The sequence below is a fragment of the Stegodyphus dumicola genome, chromosome 3 (assembly GCF_044657685.1).
Source record: "Stegodyphus dumicola isolate Sdum_Otavi_A_Nest chromosome 3, ASM4465768v1".
Taxonomy (NCBI): Eukaryota; Metazoa; Arthropoda; class Arachnida; order Araneae; family Eresidae; genus Stegodyphus; species Stegodyphus dumicola.
The window spans coordinates 245,689,504-245,709,099 of NC_140770.1; the positions used below are offsets into that span (position 1 = coordinate 245,689,504).

Genomic DNA, 19,596 nt, shown 5'->3' on the forward strand with positions numbered 1-19,596 from the left:
AAAGTAACCCTCAAGTAGCAACCCCAACCTATTTAATAGCAGTCATAAGATTTTTTAATTTTAGTCACATATAGTAAAGATTATTAATGTGGCTAATTTTTACTTCGTTGTACGAAGTAAAGGAATATTGTAATCACGAAAAATTCCGGGTTCCACATTTCAACAAAAATATCGATTTTGACCGCTATCGAATGCAATTTAACGATGTTATTGCACGACATCTGAACTTAAGGATAGAATAGAACACTCTTTTTCCCCAAGCGAATTATAAAACTGATTTAAAATGGATTCATAAGAGATATTTTCCGTGATTTTCTGTACGTACGTATGTATGTATCTCGCATAACTTAAACACGAATAGCCTCTCAGAACGTTGAAATTTTGTATATAGGACTGCTATAGCATGTAGTTGAGCACCTCCCTTTTTCCTTTTTGGTGGAAATCGGCCGCATCAATAGTCTATATATAGATATATAATTTGAATTTAACAAATATTCTCTATTCGTATAAAGCTAATTTAAAGTTGTATATAAATCAGCAGCTAAAAGCACTATTTTTGACTAACTTGGTGATTCGATTTTTAAATTCTTATTTACTACTCTTTACTCTCTCTCTCTCTCTCTCTCTCTGTATGTATATATATATATATATATATATATATATATACCAACTTTGTTACTCGGCTCAGGGAGCTCAGTTTTTCTTTATTTTTATATGATGGTAAATTGTGTAGTTTTTGCTTTAAAAAGGATTGAATTATGTTCTTATCATCTTCCGGTTAAGGTTTTTATGCCTTAAGTTCATCTGCATGCAATAGTTGTAGAATTATCAAAAATTTAAAGCTTGTTTAAGTGCGGGAAAGCTTTTTTTTTTTTAGTCTAAAGGGGCTTTGTCTTTGAAGGACTATTGTTTTCGTTTTGCGATTTTGCGTCGATTCACTACAAACGGTGAAGCACTTTTCAAACTGCAGCCATAAAGTATTATCGCCCTGTCTTATATTTAAAGAAATTAAATAATGAAAAATCTGCATAAATATATGTAGAATTGGGATAGAACAATGGTACATAGAACCATCGAATTTTGAATGGCGTAGAATTTTTGATTAACAAACTCAAGGATTTCAAAGCGAGCAATGGCAACGTTGAACAGGAAAAAAAGAAAAAAAAAAAAAAACCAGCTTTATCCCCAGCGCGTGAGTCTCTGTATCGGAAATTCTAAAGATAAAAATAAGCTCATTTTAAAACTATTTTGCGATATTGCTGTTGAACTAAATTTTATGGTTTAAGCGCAAAGAACATTTAATAAATAAAGGTAACACACAAAACGTTAAAAAAAACGCCCCTTATTTGAACGTAATTTCAAATTTGAAACATTTCAGGGTGGTGTTTTTTTTTTTTTTTTTTTTTTTTTTTTTTGTTTTTGTTTTTGTTTTTGTTTTGTTTGGGGGTGTTACACTCCTCCATAGCAACCTATTTGTTTACTTTTAAAATTTAGAAAAATAGGGAATTAAGTCTTTCTGCACCTTTAGTGTCTTTTTTTAGTGAACAAAAAGGAAACTTTTAGTTTTGTGCACCAAAAAATCTGCCTTCTTGCCTGCTGCCCGAATTGCTTGTTTTTGCGTAGAAACTGAAATTTTAATTATATTTTTTTAATTGTTTTATCTGTATTTGGTGTTTCGTGTTTTTCTATATCTTTCAATTTTTATTAAAATATTTTGAGTTTTTATGTATTTTTGCCTTGCCGCGAAGAAAGAACTGAAATAATTGAATTAAAAATATAACTCTAATGAAATTCAAGGAAACAAGTTTAATTGAAATGCTGGAAAAATGCGTATAATTCAATATTCCGTACAAGTCATGTGGTGTACACATTAGACTTTTCATTTATGTTGATAAATTGCTCATTTTTTGCTCTAAAAGTGATTGAATTATGCTGTTCTTATGTTCCGGTTGAGAATTTTATGCCTTTAGTTAATCTGCATGCAATAGTTGTAGAACTGTCAACAGTTAAAACTTTCGAAGTGAAACTAAGTCTAAGAACGCCGCCATTTGTTTACATCTGAAATGAATTCAATCAGTTTGCGTACCAACTTTATTGCCGTTTTTGTGCACCGAAAAATCTGTCTTCCTGTGCTTTGGCCACATTACTTGTTTTTGCGTATTTTGCGTAGAAACTCTAATGTTAATTGTAAAAATTGTTTTTTTAACTGTTCTTAACAGTATTTGGTGTTTTATATTTTTCTCTATATCACCATTTTTGACGAAGATGTTTTGACTTTTATTTTTACCCTGCCTTGAAGTGAGAATTGAATTAATTGAATGAGAAATATATCTCTAACGAAATTCGAGGAAATAAGGTTCAGTGAAAGATTAAAAAAAATGTGTATAATTTAATACGTCGTGCTATGAAGTCATATGTTTTCTACATCAGGATTTTGTTTTTACTTTTGAGTGCGTTTTTTGTTTTTTTCCCATAAATATGTTTTACTAAAATGCTTGGTTTGATTCACAAGACCATTAATCATACTTTTAAATTACATGTAAAAAACTGCTTATATTGATTAGAATACCATACATGTTTTATATTCAAAATAAAGAAAGAAGGAAAGCAAATAAACCATTAAGTGATGACCAATCATAACCCCAGATATGAAGGTGCCCTGAAAGCTAGAGAAATAAAAATGAATATAACTCACATTTAATTTTAAAAAGATAAATTGTTTCAGTTAAAATAATTGAAATGTCTTCTCAGGAAATAGAAAGCGATAGAATTCAGCGGGGAAAAAAAAGAAATGGATGAGTTACGTTTAGAAATGAGAGGGGGCAGATGTTACTTGAGCGTAAGGTTGAATTTACTTAACAACGAAAGGTAAAATTATTCCAGAATAAAACATCTGCAAATAATAAAATTTCTTTATGGAATTTTCGTCATATAATTACGACAGAATTTCGGAAGCTACCATAATTATTGTACAATCCTTTAAACAATAACAATACAACCTACTAAAGTACACTAAACGGTGCTATATTAACACACTCAGAACTTCAATATTTTTTTTTCAAACAGTAGCAAAATATCCATACAATAATATCTTACCGTTCTTACTTACCCATTATTTAACCTTTGAATATCGTCTGTTTATAGAAAGGCATCATGTAATTTAACCTGCTGCAAATCATGATCGTCGTCTCGAAATAAAGTGTAATAAAACCTCATCAGCATTTCTAATAGGATTATTTGCATAATTTTTCTTTAAAATATTTTTGAGAACTGGAATGAAATTCCATGTGGCTTTTAATCTAATCCATCATACTGCCTATATTGCCTATCAATCTCCTGGTGTTTGCTCCATTGAGTAACTAAAGTCCAAACAACATTTCGCTCTTATATATTATTAGGTTTTCGTATTTTTATTAGTAATATCTCTGTCTGATGTCATTTATCACTGACCTAACTCATACGATTTGCTACAAATGAAAGAAATGTTAAAATAATCTCTTTTTTTTATCCCAAAAGGGACGTTAGAACCGAATGGGATAATAACAGATAAATTCCGAAACGGCATTTTGCGTTGAATCATTGTAAACCAAGGATGTTAGAATAAATAGAGTAAGCCTCCTCAGTATATGCAATGAAAATAAAGCCATGGACACGTTATTTAAGACATCGTCACTCATTATGGCTGCTGCCATAAGCGAATTTCTGGTTGGTTTTGTTTACGCTCTAATCGGTGTTCTCTCTATATTAGCTTTACATCATTGAACGTTTGTAAGCATACCGTTATAATTTCTATGCTTAATATAACTGATTTTCTACTTTAGTATATAGAAAAATCACAAGGACTGGAAATAAATGTTTCAAATTTAATCAAAATCTAGGTACACGATAATGTGCAAATGGTAACTATAAGAGGAATGTATACATAATAAAACTTAGAAGAGCAATGAAAGTTTCAATGGTATTTTATGAAAATTATGCCTGCATACATTTTTCTCAACCTGCGGACATTGATTTTTGCTCTCAAATTTAATGTAATTTTATTTAACAATATATTTCGAAATCTCACTCGTGCGTTGTACGGAAACCATGATAAGCCATCTTGTTGACATTTTCAAGGCGGATGACTTATCAGATTGTTGCTGCCAAATATTATCGTCCGGTATTACATTTAAAGCAGCTCAATAATGAATAATCTGCATGAATTTATGCATGTTCCTCTCATTGTGAAAAACAGCGGTACCTAGAGTTATCAAATATTGAATAACTCCTCCGCACGATCATGGGCACCTGCAAGCCGGAATTTCGAATTTCAAATTTTTTTTACCATTTATTTCATATTTTGTAAAACTTTAAAGAATTTCAAACTCAACTATTTTAAAGCGAGCACTGACGACACTGCATAGAAAAAAAAAAAGAGAAAAAAAAAATTTATCTCCAACGTGCGACACCCTCTATCGAAAATTCTAAACATATGCTGTTTTTAAATATTTTGTGATTTTGCTGTTGAATAGAATTTTATGTAGGGCAAGCGCCAAGAACGTGATATTTATTAAATAAAGTAAGCACACGAAATGTTAATAATAAAAAGACAAAAAAAGAAAGTTTTGTAAAGTCCTCTTAGTAAGAAAACTAAACAGTGATATGATGAACTGAGAAAAGATTGAAAAGAAACAGAAAAATGTATGCAAACACTTTGTGCTGCATCGGGATTTCTAAACGTATACTGCTATGCTGCTTTTAATTTTTTTATAATTTTGCTGTTGAATTGTATATGGCATAAGTGCAACTAAAATTATGCTTAATAATAAAGCTAAAAAGACCCCAAAAAATGGGTTAGTAGGAGTAGAGCATACTGATAGACTGCAAGCTCAGCGGAAGGTTAAAAAACCTTAACAAGCTTTTTTGGGCGACCGTTAAAATCTGATCTCTTTTTTAGATTTAGTATTTCTTTGTTATGCCAGCTCTCAACCATATTTGGTGATTTTAGATTTTACCAAGATCTTATCTATAATTTCGCCAAGTTCGTGAAGCGTGAATATAAAATTACACAACACAATATAAAATAATAACAATAATACTCACATGTCGTATATTAACAACGTATATATTCTAAGAATATTTTTAAGAATCCTTATCCTTATCTTTCTTCTTTTTTTCGCATATATAATTGTTCCAATCAACGGCAGCACTTTCACACATATTAAGTTGTTCGTTATACCAGCTCCTCTGTCCAAAAACACATAAATCTAATAGCAGTGACGAACGGTCTTACGGAACCGCTGAACCAGTTTCCAGTACGAAGGCCCTTCTTCTCTCGCTTTTTTTAACATTGCACCTCAAAATGGTTTCGTCTTTAACATAAAGTTGCATGTTGTGGCCGTTTTCGTATACTCGTTTTTCAGGAAAAAAAACTCTTTCTTGAAAAAATGGTATGGCATCACCTCATTATTTGGTAAATTAAAGATTTTTAACATCATGTTCACAAACCAAAAAAAAAAAAAAAGAAAAGAAAAAGAAGAAGAAGAAGAAGAAGCAATGAGTTTATTTTTTTAAATAAGCAAAATGCGAATTCGTAAACCTCATCAAAAATGAATAATATAAGAACACACAGCGACAGCTCAAGTGCAACACGGTGTTAACATACGATTACGTGGCGAGGTATAAGAACATGTAGCCAGATCTTGGCGAGATATCTCGGTTGATTGGCGATTCAATCTCGGGGGCTGCTGAAACACACAAGTACCTCAGATTTTTATTTTAAAGTTTACTCTACATGAAAAGCAAAAAAGGAGAACATGCAGTGAATGCTGATTATGTCACAGTATTTAGAAATACTTTTTTATTTATTTTCAATTCGATAAAGGGGAGAAAAAGAACAATTTCACTTTTATTATTTTTAAAATCTGAAAAATAATGGAGTTACCCCTTCACAAAAGATTAATAGTTTTTAGAAATAATATGGGAGGCGCTATGCATTCCCCCTCTCAGTGAAAACGATTAGAAGATATAATCTTTTAAAACAGGCGAAAACCTGACAGTTCTTTCACTGTGTGTAATAGCGTAGAGATCGTTCGTAGGCGAGATTTCCTTCTGAGGTTGGCACTGGGGCGGTGAGCATACATCATCCTTCGACATAGGAGTTTCCATACAAAAATATGCGAGCAATTCGAAAGTTGCTTTGAAACAAAGACGGCTTTATTGGTATGAGTAGTCATCGCAGAAGATTTCATGCCTCGTATAACAGTTTATAACCTCTGAACAAAATCTGATTGCGTGATATTAGGAATCTTGATAATAAACTCTCCAAGTAAACAGAGAAGACTTCCGTAAAGAAACTCAGCTAGTATTCTATATCTTCTTCCATAGCAGTGCGTAATCCAAGAAGAACAAATGGTAAAGGGTCTATCCAATACTTGTTTCGCTGAAAATGCATTTCAAACATTCATAGTTCTGTGCTGTCTGCTCAATTAATCCATTCGATTGTGGATTGTACGCAGTAGTCCTAGTGGTCTGAAAGTCAAAATATTTGCTCAAAGATAAGAAAAGATGATCTTTCAAACTGTCGTCTTTGTTCAAAAGTATACGATGAGGCGTCCCAAAATTACATAGCCAGCTTGAAATCATGCCCTTTGCAAATGCATCTGCCGATTGATTTGTTATATGAAGTGCTTCAACCCATCTTGAAAAACGATCAGTCATTATTAACAAATCCCTGAAACCTTTACGTGTAGGTAACGGGCGAACAGTATCAATGTGGACATGGTCAAAACTCTCCGGTGGAACTTTAAATCCATTAGAGCTGACTGCGTATGCCTTTGAACTTTATATCATTGGCATTCCTGTAATAGCCGTTTTCGGAATGTCGGCTTCGTACTTGAATTTGTTGATAAGCTTTAATTAGGTATATGGATTCAAAATTTTCTTTGCGTGAAGAATTGAACCACAGTCAGGAAGAAATAGTAGAGTACCGCGATTTGGAATTGTAGCATTGTTTTTTGCTTCTAACTCTTCCTTTGCCTGATTTTGCATTATCCTTAAGGACATGAGTGTAAATACATTTATTTTTCAGATTTGATTTTGTATTCTCGTCTATGTTTAAGTTATCGCCGCAAGTGAACGGTGTTTTTGTAACGCACGAAGCCCGTGCTGTCGGTTATTTTAGTTTGATTTAATAAAGGGTTATTTTGCAGCCTTCTTCTGTTCTGGTATTTATTTGACGCCTGTGTGAGAATTCGCCAGGTTCATTGTAGGATCTAAGTCAGTGGATGTGGAAAAGTAGAGATAGATCTTACAACCTTTCCCTAAAATCTACACTTTTAATATTATTTAAATATAGAGAGAAACACGCTTTATAAATCCTTCGTTCATGAGATATATTATTTAAAGATTTTAACTTCTTAGTTCAAGACAAGCTTATTAAAATGCACTTTTCTTAACATAATGACTTAATACAACATTTCATTTTAAACTTGAAGAACCGAAGCTATTTCATTCAGGACTCTGGCTGGAATTACAATTTCTCTAAAATTGACGGGCTCCGGCTCAATTTAAGCTGTGCTTCCGGGATAACTAGGGGTGAAGATATACAGCGTTAAATGCAAAAGCGTATGAACCCGGGCTCTCGCTCAATTTAAGCTGTGCTTCCGGGATGACCAGGGCTGAAGATATACAGTGATAATGCAAAAGCATATGAACCCGTTTACGCAAAATATTTTTGAAACCTCATTCCGAGATGGGATGAACCACGCATTGCTACTCAAAGGGAGTGTTTCGAAGAAGATGATGTACAAACTTAGAAATAAGATTCTTTTCTTTCAATACAGGTAATTCAGAAACTTCTGACGCACCTTTGTATGCGCAATGCGATTACGTTAAATGTAATGTTAACATGTTCTGCCCCTATTCTTGTGTATCATGACTACATGTCTGCCTGTACTAATCTTGCCAGTGTTGCTCTAGTTTCCTGGCTTGCTGCGCTCTAAAGATAGCCATTAATTCATCAAGGTTCTTTAAGACCACCCTATATGCAATTTTTACCTGAAAGAAAGTATTTTAAAAATCAGTTCCACTCAAGCAAAATCTGAAGTAAATAATTTATTAAATAAAAATTGAAAGTAGTAAATTAAAACTTTTTATACATGTTCCCATTCGGAAACTTCGAAAAATAACTGTTTTGAATGTGAAAATTTCTTTAATTTTGTTATTACTTTTTGTTGCATATATATTTTATTTGGAAAATGTAACATTTATTTGGATTGATATGTAATAATAAATTATCATTTCACAATAATGCCTTAATAAAAAGATGCTTTATTTGGTAAAAGTATGACTAAAATAAATCTTTTCCATTTCTCATTATCCTCATAAACCCATAAATTTGTGATGCCATAAAAACTTTCTTATTCGCCTTGAAACTGTTCGTATCTCATATCGCTACGGCCTAAAGAATAACTCTAGACCTTGTGCTGCCATCTGTTAGAGCAAATTAAAACTAATTTTACAACCTGCATGTATATTTTATCGTTGCTATGCAATAAATGCTGTTGCTGTTAAATTGCTACACACAAAGTACTGTCTTGTTACCATAGCATTTCCGTATGCTGTTCCTCTTAATTTAAACTCAACATCATATATAATGAATGAACAATTCTCTAGAAATGATGAATTGAGAAAATAATTATAATTTATTTGTTTATGAAATTCTTTATGAAATTTATGACATCATATCTGAGAGGATATTACCATATTGAGGAAAAAGAATTTCCACAATAAGGATTTCACGCTTATGCTCAAATAACCGTACGAGGGCAATTCGGGGAAGGAGTGTTTAATTAACTACACAAGTATCCCCAAAGTTCAAGTAAAACAATTCATACGAAAGTTTGCTTTTCATAAAGCAATCTTTCGTATGAATGGCTTTACTCCCTTATATAAAAAATTTATATGAAAGGCTTGTATGAACGGCTTTACTCGCTTATCTTTTTCCTTATATGAAAGAGCTATAGTTGTACGCTGCCGCTCATAGGGTATAGTGGTTAGGAGAGCCGACTGCGATACCAAAGAATATGGATTCGAATCCCGGAGAAGGCATGGTTGTAGTTCTCCGTTTCTTCATAGGAGGCAAAGGGGGCACCACCTATTAGATAACCCCATAATAAATTGACCATCGCTTCTGGTACTTAGCAGTGGGCAGTGTTTATATGATGACTTGTGCCCGCCACTGAAAAAAAAGAAAAAGAAAAATATTTGTACACTTTTCGATTAACGCTAGAGACTCAAAAGGAACTTCCGTTTCCATGGGGAAAAAGACGACAGTAAAAAATATCGTTCAGATTTGCTGTATGCATGACTTCAGAATAGTAGGACTTAAATTGGGAAAATGCATAGAAGTTCAGAGCATTTTTGTCGAATGAATTATCAATTTTTTTGTTTCTTTACAGCAAAAATTTTCCAGCCTAAATAATTACGTATACTGTTGTATTCCTAGTTTTGTACATCAGCCAAATTTCATGAAAAAAGTATGCTCGACGTTTCGATGTTGTATCAAGTTGGCATAATAAAAGCTGTAGACGTAGTGACCAGACTGATACAAGCAACATTCATAGATTAATAAACTGTATTCTTTATTTCTTTCTTACATCCTTACTGACTATGAAATCTTCAAAGGTCTGCTTCGTACCAGCGACATTAGCATAGCCTTTAAATTTTCTAATGTGCTTCTTTTTTGTCTGCTTTAGAGGCTGATCTACATGTCATTCTTATTTATAATTGACTGCATATTTAAGATACCCATTTTCGTTTCGTGCTATTTTAATTTAAGTGCCATTTCGTATAATTTGATAATTCTCCAAAAAACATAGGAATCTTTAGAAACCTTTTCTAAACATATTCATTGCAACTGTGTCTTCGCTTCGTACCATTTCAATTTGCTGAAGGCAAACAGAAACGCTGTACAGTGTACCCTCGATTATCCGGACTAATGCCGGAGAAGCAGATCGCGGATAGCTGAAAATCCAAACTATCAATTTTCGCGCATATTTTAGGTATAAAAAATCATTCATTACTTTATTTTTAGAGCTTTTAAATATTTATTGAATTTCACTGCGTATTTTTCAAAGTAATATTTTATCTTTTATTCGAACCCCCTGTGGACGAAAAAGTCCAGTAGTGTTTCAACGGAAGTCATTGCTGTCTTGGGATTAATGTCATTGCCAGTATCTTCTTCGCTTGTATTTTCAGTGTCACTCTCTACCTCTTCTGTTCCAGTGACATTTGAAAGGATATCCGCATCACTAAAGCACTGAAAATCGGGTTCAGTCGAATCGCTATAGAACCATTCCTCGATGTTTTCGCAATCGATACTTTCGAAGAAATTTACATTTTCAATCTTTTGGCATGCAACTTCAGTTATTACTACGAATTCTTTACAATTTGATAAATGCCCAATTTCTACATTAAGAAGAATCTTCCTTCAACCATAAAGCATAATCCTAATACAAATAATTTCACAAAAATAACTAAGAATTAGACTAAGAATATAAACAAATGTTTTGAATAATTTGGTTTATTAGTTTTCCCTTTTCTTATTTTTTTATTAGTCCAAACGGATTTTGTCCTTGAAGGACTATTGTTTTCGTTTTGGGATTTTGCGATGAAAACTTTAAAAGGCTCTATCACTTTTCAAATAGTTGCGACCAAATACTATCCCCCTGTATATATATGTTAAATGTATTATAGTTGAAGAAATTAAATAATGAAGCATCTGCATAAATGTATATATGTTTCTTGCATTGCGCATTGTGATAAAACAACGGTACCTAGAGCCATCCAATTGTGAATGGCGTAATCCTACTGCGAATATGGTATTATGGGGAAAGCCCAAATTTAAAATTCGGAATTTCTTTTATTATTGATTTCATATTTTGTAAAACTTTAGCGAAATTTTGCTTAACAAATTCAATGATTTAAAAGCAAGTAATGGCAACACTCTACGGGCGGGGGGAGGGAAACTTTTTATCTCCAGCGTGCGGAACTGTGTACAAAGAACATGATATTTAATAATTAAAGGTAACACGCAAACGTTAATAAAACAACCGCTTTGGACGTAATTTAAAATCTGAAACTTTTCAGATTTTTTATTATTATTATTATTTTCGATTTTACAAATCTAATTGTGTTTCAGTGTACTTATCAACTATGAACAAAAAGGCACGTACTTCGCGCTTTACAATAACACCGACAAGTTTTGTACACCGAAAGATCTCCCTTCTTGCCCGCTGGCCGAATTGCTTATTTTTGCATAGAAACTGTAACTTTAATTGTAAAAATTGTTTTTTTAATTGCTTTAACTGCATTTGTTGTTTTATGTTTTTCTACATCTTTCAAATTTTAATGAAAATATTTTGAATAAGTATTAAATTAACCATTAAATTCCTTCGATACAGATAAATCCAATTTAAATTAATGTTCTAGAACTTTTCACAGAAATATACACTACTGAATTTATTGCAAATGAATAGCAGTATGTTATTTCAACATTCACGTTGCAAATTAACTGCAATAAACGCAAAAATTATAACTCATATGAATTTTGTAATAATATAATGTTTTAGACTCGGCATCATTCACATATTTCTGAGCCAAATAATGCATTTTTAAGTCCTTACCTTTGTATATTTTTAATATCCTAATATAATTAGCAAAAGAAAATTCTGCATGAAAAATAATATTTTATTACAACAACATTGTCCTGAGCATATACATTTAACATATAATATTCTTCAGAAATTAATAAAAATTAGTTCTATGAGAAACATATACAATTATTATTACTAATTTATTTGCATAAATTAGCACTGAACAGAACTCTCCTGATTTGCTCTAAAACTTAGTTACATGACTCCAATTTTTAATTTAGACCAATAATCTCATAGCATTTACTGTATATTCATGCAGCACTGATTTTTAATTTTTGAGCAATTGCAATCGATCATTAACACAAGAGAGAAAAATAAATAATGTATCTTACTAAACAGATATGTGATATGCAGTGCATTACATTCCATTGAAATATTTTAACTGAAAACATTAACTATACTTTTACGATAGCTTCTAAAGACGGTAACGCAAATGTTATGCCTAAAGAGAATCAGCAGCATTCTAAAGCACAGTAATGCCACTTTTACAATTGATACATGAATATAAAATTTGACGAGAAATTTCTAGACAAGTGAAGAAATGAAAATTATACCTAAATACAGGGTGGTTGCAATTAAAATTCCACTTCGAAATGGTCATAAAAGGAAAACTACAGGACCAAATGTTATCAAACTTGGTAATCATACATATAATATTGCATAAAAATTTATTTTCCTCAAAAACAAAAAGTTCAAAAACTCACCATCAGGGGAGAACTGGGGCTGAATGCAATATTGTTAAACGAAACAGGACATGAAGACATCGGTTTAAAACGTGTTTAATCGTTTCTGAAATATATACCAAAGCATGTACAATGTGGCGTCCCCCATGTTATACTTGATTCCTAGATAAATAATCAGTGATTGATCTATGATCATCCGCATTAGAGAAAATGTTTTAGAAATTCTCCCGAAATTCTGGCAGTAAACGAAGTAAAAGTTTCCGCAACCAGTTTCTTTATATATTCACTAAATTTTAATGGGGAAATTACCATAATGGGTTTGATTCTAGCCGCATTGGGAGCTGCCGCCACCGTAAGGAAATTGCTTTGATTCATAATTTGAGCAGTATCTGTATTACCTTTACAAATTTATTACTAACATCTACATCCAAAAATTTTCTACTAAATTTGTTAAGTCGAACAGTTTCTTTAGGGAAGTGAAACCATCCTTATATACTTATCTTGCACCTCCTGAGTGTGCTTTTTAGACTTATTACCATTTACATAATTTTTTTGAAATACTAGAAAGTAATTTACCTAAATCAGAACTACCACTAGTTTTAACATCAGAATGCAACACATTTTTTGTCATGAACATCCTTTCTAGTACTGGATTTACAAACTACATAACTAATTTTAGATTGACGGGCACCAACATCATTTGCAGCACCAACACTTGAGTCATTAAGAACATAATTACTGTTTAAATCACATAAAGGCTTGTTATTAGCCCTAGGGAATTCGCACTTTCCTTTTATGTTGTTCAGCTGTTGGTTCTCCTCAGAGGCAGTTCTGACTCTGTCTCTTTAAATCTAACTCGCCTAAGTGTTCGTATTGACGTTGTGTTTTAATTTAGGCTTCTCTCGAAATCTTTAGTGTCATTCTATTTGTAATTCTGTTACAATATTAACTGTTATTTTCACATCTTACCTTAATCAATCTTTTAAAATATCCACCGTCACAATAAACCAGTCACTTGATAGTTGCCTTGAAGAAGTTGACTCTAAATATACTGTCAACAAATATATATACGTAATTAGTTATTTTAAATTATTATGACAAATATATACAATCACTTCTGAACTGTACACCATACTTCTGGAACTTTTGAATTAAATCTTTGAAACTAACAAATTTACCTTTGACGATTGATAAATTATGAATGATTTCTATTTATGTATTTGGATATTCCGATGAATGTAAGTAAAGCGAGTCCATTCAGTCGAGCTTCACATGTTACCAAGATTTCTCAGCAGCGATGATATTCGAGGTGCAGTTCTTTTAATGCACCTTTCTTTTCGTAAAGAATATTTACGAAAGGAGAGATTCGGGTCTGAGGAGAGAATAGGAGCGGGGAACGCTCCTATTCTCTCCTCAGACCCGAATCACTTGCGACGTAAATGAACTTTTGCGAATGGTTTCTTTCTCGTTTTGTTAACACCACAAGATCATTGATCAAGGAAATAGCGAATATTTTCAAAATTCATGATGTAACCCTTCAAAATTGATTCAGGCCCATTATTCGGTCTCAGAATTCAGTCCTTCAATGTTTTTACCTTTTTTTCACTGTGGAAGGCAGTTTGCCTTTTGTTATTTTGACAATTCGACACTAAATTTTGCCTCTTTGCCGAACCCTCTTTTTGATGATAATTATTTAATCTTTGATGATAAAGGCATTAAGCCTATGAGCCTCGTAATTGAACCTTTCCTTGATGATCCTTGTTGTTAGTTCATTTCCTTACTTTGAGTTCACACCAACTCACAATGTAAATTCACATCCTTGTCCGGATTTTCCTAAAGGTCCATATCCAATGAATTTATCTATAAAGAAGATCGAAGTTTTCAGAAAAGCCACACCATTTATAAAGGCCCACTACATCGTAAGTCCTTTTAGCGAGTAGATCCGAAAGAATTTGATCTTGTGGCCTTGGCTACTAATGTTCAAAATTAATTTATGATTAGGAAAAGCATGAATTATAAACAAATAGCTAAGTTTATTGCTTTTTATTTTTCAGCTATCGAAATGCGACGCTACTAGCACAGCAACGTTTTGAAACCAAAACCTAGCAATCATGAATCAGAACTAGTTACCATTCAGCATATATGAAATTTAAATATAAATATGAACTACTTATTGCCATTCAGATAAAAGAAATATAAATATGAATATTAACAAAATATTAAAGTTAATTTTATAAAATAATTAAACACATGAACAAATATATGAAATAAAAAATAATTATTTCTCATGCAATAACTGGGTCACTACACTACTCCCCCACCAGTAACTAAGTTACGTTACGAAGATGGAGAAATAGGTAGTAACTATTATTGCAGTGTTAACCACTATCAGAATAATTTAGTCAGTCCTTGAATCTAACAGGTAAACGTATAGTTCTGCCTGTGCGAGAATGTTTTTGATTCACATCGGAATTTGAGTCCGGTCTCTGCAGGTTACTGTAGTCAGGTATCAACTGGGAATTTTCCTCAGCTAAAATATATGCTGGTTTCAAGCGATCCAGGGATACATTAACATGCTTTTCTTTTATGCTAATAGTAAAATATATGTCCTTGCGATCAATAACAGGAAATGTTCCTTCATAAGGAGGTTCCAGAGGTTTTTTTACCCGATCTATTCGCTGAAACACATGAGAGCAAGTTTTTAAGTCTTTATGTACAAAGACTTAAAAACGGAGGCCGGTATTTCTCTGGAATACATTTTGCTCCAAATCGAAAATGATAACAACAGAATTTGCCAGTAGGGTCATATCGTTTACGAGATCGGCTTCGAGATCGTGAACGTCAATTACGTAAATCCGAGTCCCTACGTCTTGAGCGAATGGTTATTTGATCGATGTTTTGTTCAAGAGAGGTAATTCTTTGCAACAAATCATTTGCAGGAACAGAAGGAGCATTAGCACTAAATACTTCTGGTTTCCGATTCATATCACTAATTTTATCTGCCATAGACGCTAACTTGGATACATCTTCATCACTAACTAATAATATATTTTTTATTGAGTCAAGTAGCTTCTCCAGCCTTCTTTTGATTAGATTTTCAAACACATCTGTAGTAGCAACTGATCTCAACTTGTTGCGACTGCAAAAGTTGGCTTGGTTTCATGTCTGTAAGTTCGATACCAGTAATCAAACGTTTAATCCGTACATTTTCACTTTCTTTGAATAGATGTAATAACCTAATTTTAGCATCCGAATATTTTGTGGCACTATTGTTTGTTACAATGCCCAGATATTTTCGACGAACTTAGGTTCAAGCTGTGAAACTAAATAATTAAATTTCGTTTCTTCTGAAACGATATTACTAATTCTGAACTGAGCTTCAACTTGAAAAAACCATATTCCCGATCTATCAGTCCAAAAAGGAGGTATTTTTACACTCACCTTATGAAGCTCCGGTGACTGCATCGTATATTTCATAGCAGTTTCAGAAGAGTCATTTGTTGACATTTCGAAAATTATTCAGGGTCCCCATGATGTGGCCTTGGCTACTAATGTTCAAAATTAATTTATGATTAGGAACAGCATGAATTATAAACAAATAGCTAAGTTTATTGCTCTTTATTTTTCAGCAATCGAAATGCGACGCTAATAGCACAGCAACGTTTTGAAACCTAACCCTAGCAATCATGAATTCATGAATCAGAACTAGTTGCCATTCAGCATAAAGAAATTTAAGTATAAATATGAACTACTTATTGCCATTCAGCATAAAAGAAATATAAATATGAATATTAACAAAATATTAAAGTTAATTTTATAAAATAATTAAACACATGAACAAATATATGAAATAAAAAATAATTATTTCTCATGCAATAACTGGGCCACTACAATCTTTATCCGAATCAATATCTCTAAATCCTTAGAATCCTTAGAATCACAGTCCGAAATCACTTCACATTCGTTTTCCATAGTAATCGAATGCAGACTCACAATTCAAAACATTTCGAACTCAAGATAACCAATACGTGGGCGTAGGATCAGTTAATCACAAATCCCACACGGCCGATGCTATTCGCACCACCGGTGCGTTTAGCCGCTTAAGCTATTCGCACCAACATTAACCACGCATGCGCATTGAGTTGTCAGATCCGTCAATTGAACCCCATCGAAAGGAACGGATTTTACGTACGCGAACTCTTGTAGTGAATCCTTTTTTAAAAAACAGGCTGGTTTCTACCTTGGCGTAGTTTATCATTTTTTAAGCGTTGGCGACTTTCAAAAGTTTAGAAAGGAAAATGGGTTCCTTTTCTTATAAAAAGAAGGAACACATTTCCTTTTATTAAATTATATATAAAAAAGAGCAGATTTTTATGTTCGTAATCTTTATCCTTTTCCTAAATGGTTTCAATAGTTTAAATGTCTGATTTGGGGGGGGACAAAATCTTGTTTACATTTTTTGTACTTCTTAGAATACATTTAGCTTTAAAGATGTGTTTTGCGCATTCAAGATTTTAATTCATTCCTCTTTGAAAAATTTCGTCCGATAAAAGATACTAAAAATTAGACAGAGGATTTCTGCGTACAAAATTTAGACATGAAATAAGTTAAAAGAGATTATATCAACTATTAAATGAATTATTCCGTGTGCCTGCTTATTTTTTTTTATACAAATACTTGGCATTTTTAGGACACAAAAAGTGCGTCAAAGAACTTTGAAATATTAGTACAAACACATTAATCAATTAAATTGAAATAAATAAAGGGATGTAATTTAAAAGACAGAAATAATTTAATATAAGAGATGTAGATTTAAAAATTTGCACACGCAAATGATTTATCAGATTTTCTAAGATTTTATTTCATAAATAACTTTGATTTTGAAATATGGCATTTGAACCTATAAATACTGGATACTGAAAAAGTGATGAATATATAAGAATATTATCATTTTCAGTAAGTTTTCTTATTGAATAATAAATTCTGACAGTCCTATGCTATAAAAATAGTGTCTCAGTTTGCATAAAAATTCCTCTGTTAAATAAAAGAATTTAAGTAATTTCTGTAGCCTTTTTGTCAATACACTAAAGATTTTTTAACTAATTACTCGTCCGCGCTTGCAATTAGAACCATCATTAAATCCCTATTTTATCTAATCATTTCCTGAACATTATCATGTATATAGATTGACCTCGTCTTTGTAACTGATAAATATTACTTTCAAACTATTCTCCAATTCTCCTGCTGGTCAGCTATTAACAACATTCGCTCTTACTACCGCCTGTCTTACAGAAATCGGCGTAAAATGCTGGTACCTGGGCTGATTGTGCGCATGCGCGAACGTAGGTGGTGTGAATAGCCTGTTAGCTATTCGCACCGTCGGTGCGATTAGCCACTGCGCATTCTACACTGACGGTGCCCCAAGGTCCGTAGAAAGAACAGGTTAGTTCACTTGGACTAAACAAACGAAAAGCCAGCGACTCGTTCGGCTGTGACGTCACTGAAGTTCGGTGTAGCATCTCCTAATAGTAGTTTCGTATTTCCTTTTGAAATATTTTCCGTTTTTCATCGGAAAAGTAAAAATTCTAATATTTGGAGTTGAAACTTAACTACCTAAAATATTGTTTACTGTATAGAATAAGTTTTAATTACGAAAAGTTCCCTCAGTAATTTATTGTTTCATCAAAAATCTTCCAAACTTCCTTACAGAATTTGCTATTCAAGATTCAGCTGTTTATACCGTTACTCATTTTAGCTTCAACAGACTGAAAACTCACATTTCACAAGAACTGGAAAATATGTAGTGTAGTCAGAGCTTAAATTGTGCCGGCTCCGGTACTTTTCAGTTCATGGGATAAATGACAATTCTAGCCAGAACGCATCGGAGCCCTACATTAACGGAACTACAATTCCAGTAGAAATTTAATCTCAAAAATTTTATTTTTAACAGCAATAAAATTATATTAAAAATCTCTTATTAAATGTTAATTTACCTCTTTGCATTTTATTGAATTATTTTAATAAATAATAATCAATTATTAATTAATGGTTAGATAATAATTAATAAATATTAATTGCTAATATTAATTAAATAATTATTTATTAATTTGATAATAATTAACTCTTTAATTTTTAAATGATAAATGATTTTAATAGTCATTTTATTTATTTATTTACTCTTGTTCCTCTTTACTAACGGTCTTCCATAGGGTTCCGGCACTTATAATTTTGGAAATTAAGCCCTGAGTGTAGCGATATAGAAGAAATTGAAATTAAGAATGTTTATTCTATAAAGCTGTACAAACTTGTCCCTAATGTTTGGAATCTAATTTGGCTGAAATTTAAATTAATTTTTTGCTAAAGCCTACTTTCGGTCCAATTGTTTCTGAAGTACTTGTTTCAATTAGAAATCTTAGTTTACTTGTGGCTTTTTTTTTTTTTTTTTTTTTTTCCCCAGATGAACTCGCATGAGCTTTTCCTGTAATATATGATTAACTTTAATAGATTAAAAAGAAGGAATTGCATAAAATTATAAGTCGCTAGATTCTAAAACTTGTTTGTACTTTCTTGATGTAAAGCAGCAACAAGAAACATAAACAAATGAACTATTCAAGCTATAACTGAAAGGAAGTGTAATACTTAATCAGCAGACTCTTTAAAATCAGCAGCTGCATTATGTAATTCTATATAAAAGTTGGGACTTAATTTTAATTTAAATCTTAATTCTTTGAATTCTTTGAATTTTACTTTTTAGCAAAAATAAAAAATAAAAATTTCCTAAAGTATTTAGACAGAAGATGGTAACTTTTTATATAAAAAATTGAGTAAAAGATATTAAAAGAATAGTTGCATATCCTCTATTATGTTTTGTTATTAATATTGTATATTTAGAATTTTATCTTTTAGGTTTCTATATTTATTTCACTTATGTATTGTTTAATTCATAAAAATAATAACGAAATGAAACATGTATTCATCTTCTGGATTGTCATCCTCATTTTTTATTTCAGAGAAGTAAATCCTAGATATTAATAGGTGGTGTGTGTGTGATTATGGCAAAGCCTCGAGGGCTATGCGCCTGAAGGGAGGGATGCCTTCGTGGAGGACCTTTTTAAGGGAAACTGGCTCGTATACACGTTACACATGGGGAAAACCACGAAAACGCCCATGCAGCCATGCCCGTTCGCGGTATTCGAACCTCGGACCACTTTACCAGT

The 19,596-nt window shown here is 32.2% G+C and overlaps 1 long non-coding RNA gene across 2 annotated transcripts in view; it reads right to left on the reverse strand.

Annotated features, from left to right (window-relative positions):
* The window catches only part of LOC118193886 (uncharacterized), a 79,077-nt gene that overhangs the window by 49,117 nt on the left and 10,364 nt on the right, over nt 1-19,596 (reverse strand). The window contains exon 2 of one of the 2 annotated variants that reach the window (XR_015040431.1): nt 7,848-8,037. The exons of the other annotated variant lie outside the window; for it this stretch is intronic. This is a non-coding gene — a long non-coding RNA (uncharacterized LOC118193886). The remainder of the gene's footprint in view (nt 1-7,847; nt 8,038-19,596) is intronic. 2 annotated transcript variants of the gene reach the window in all.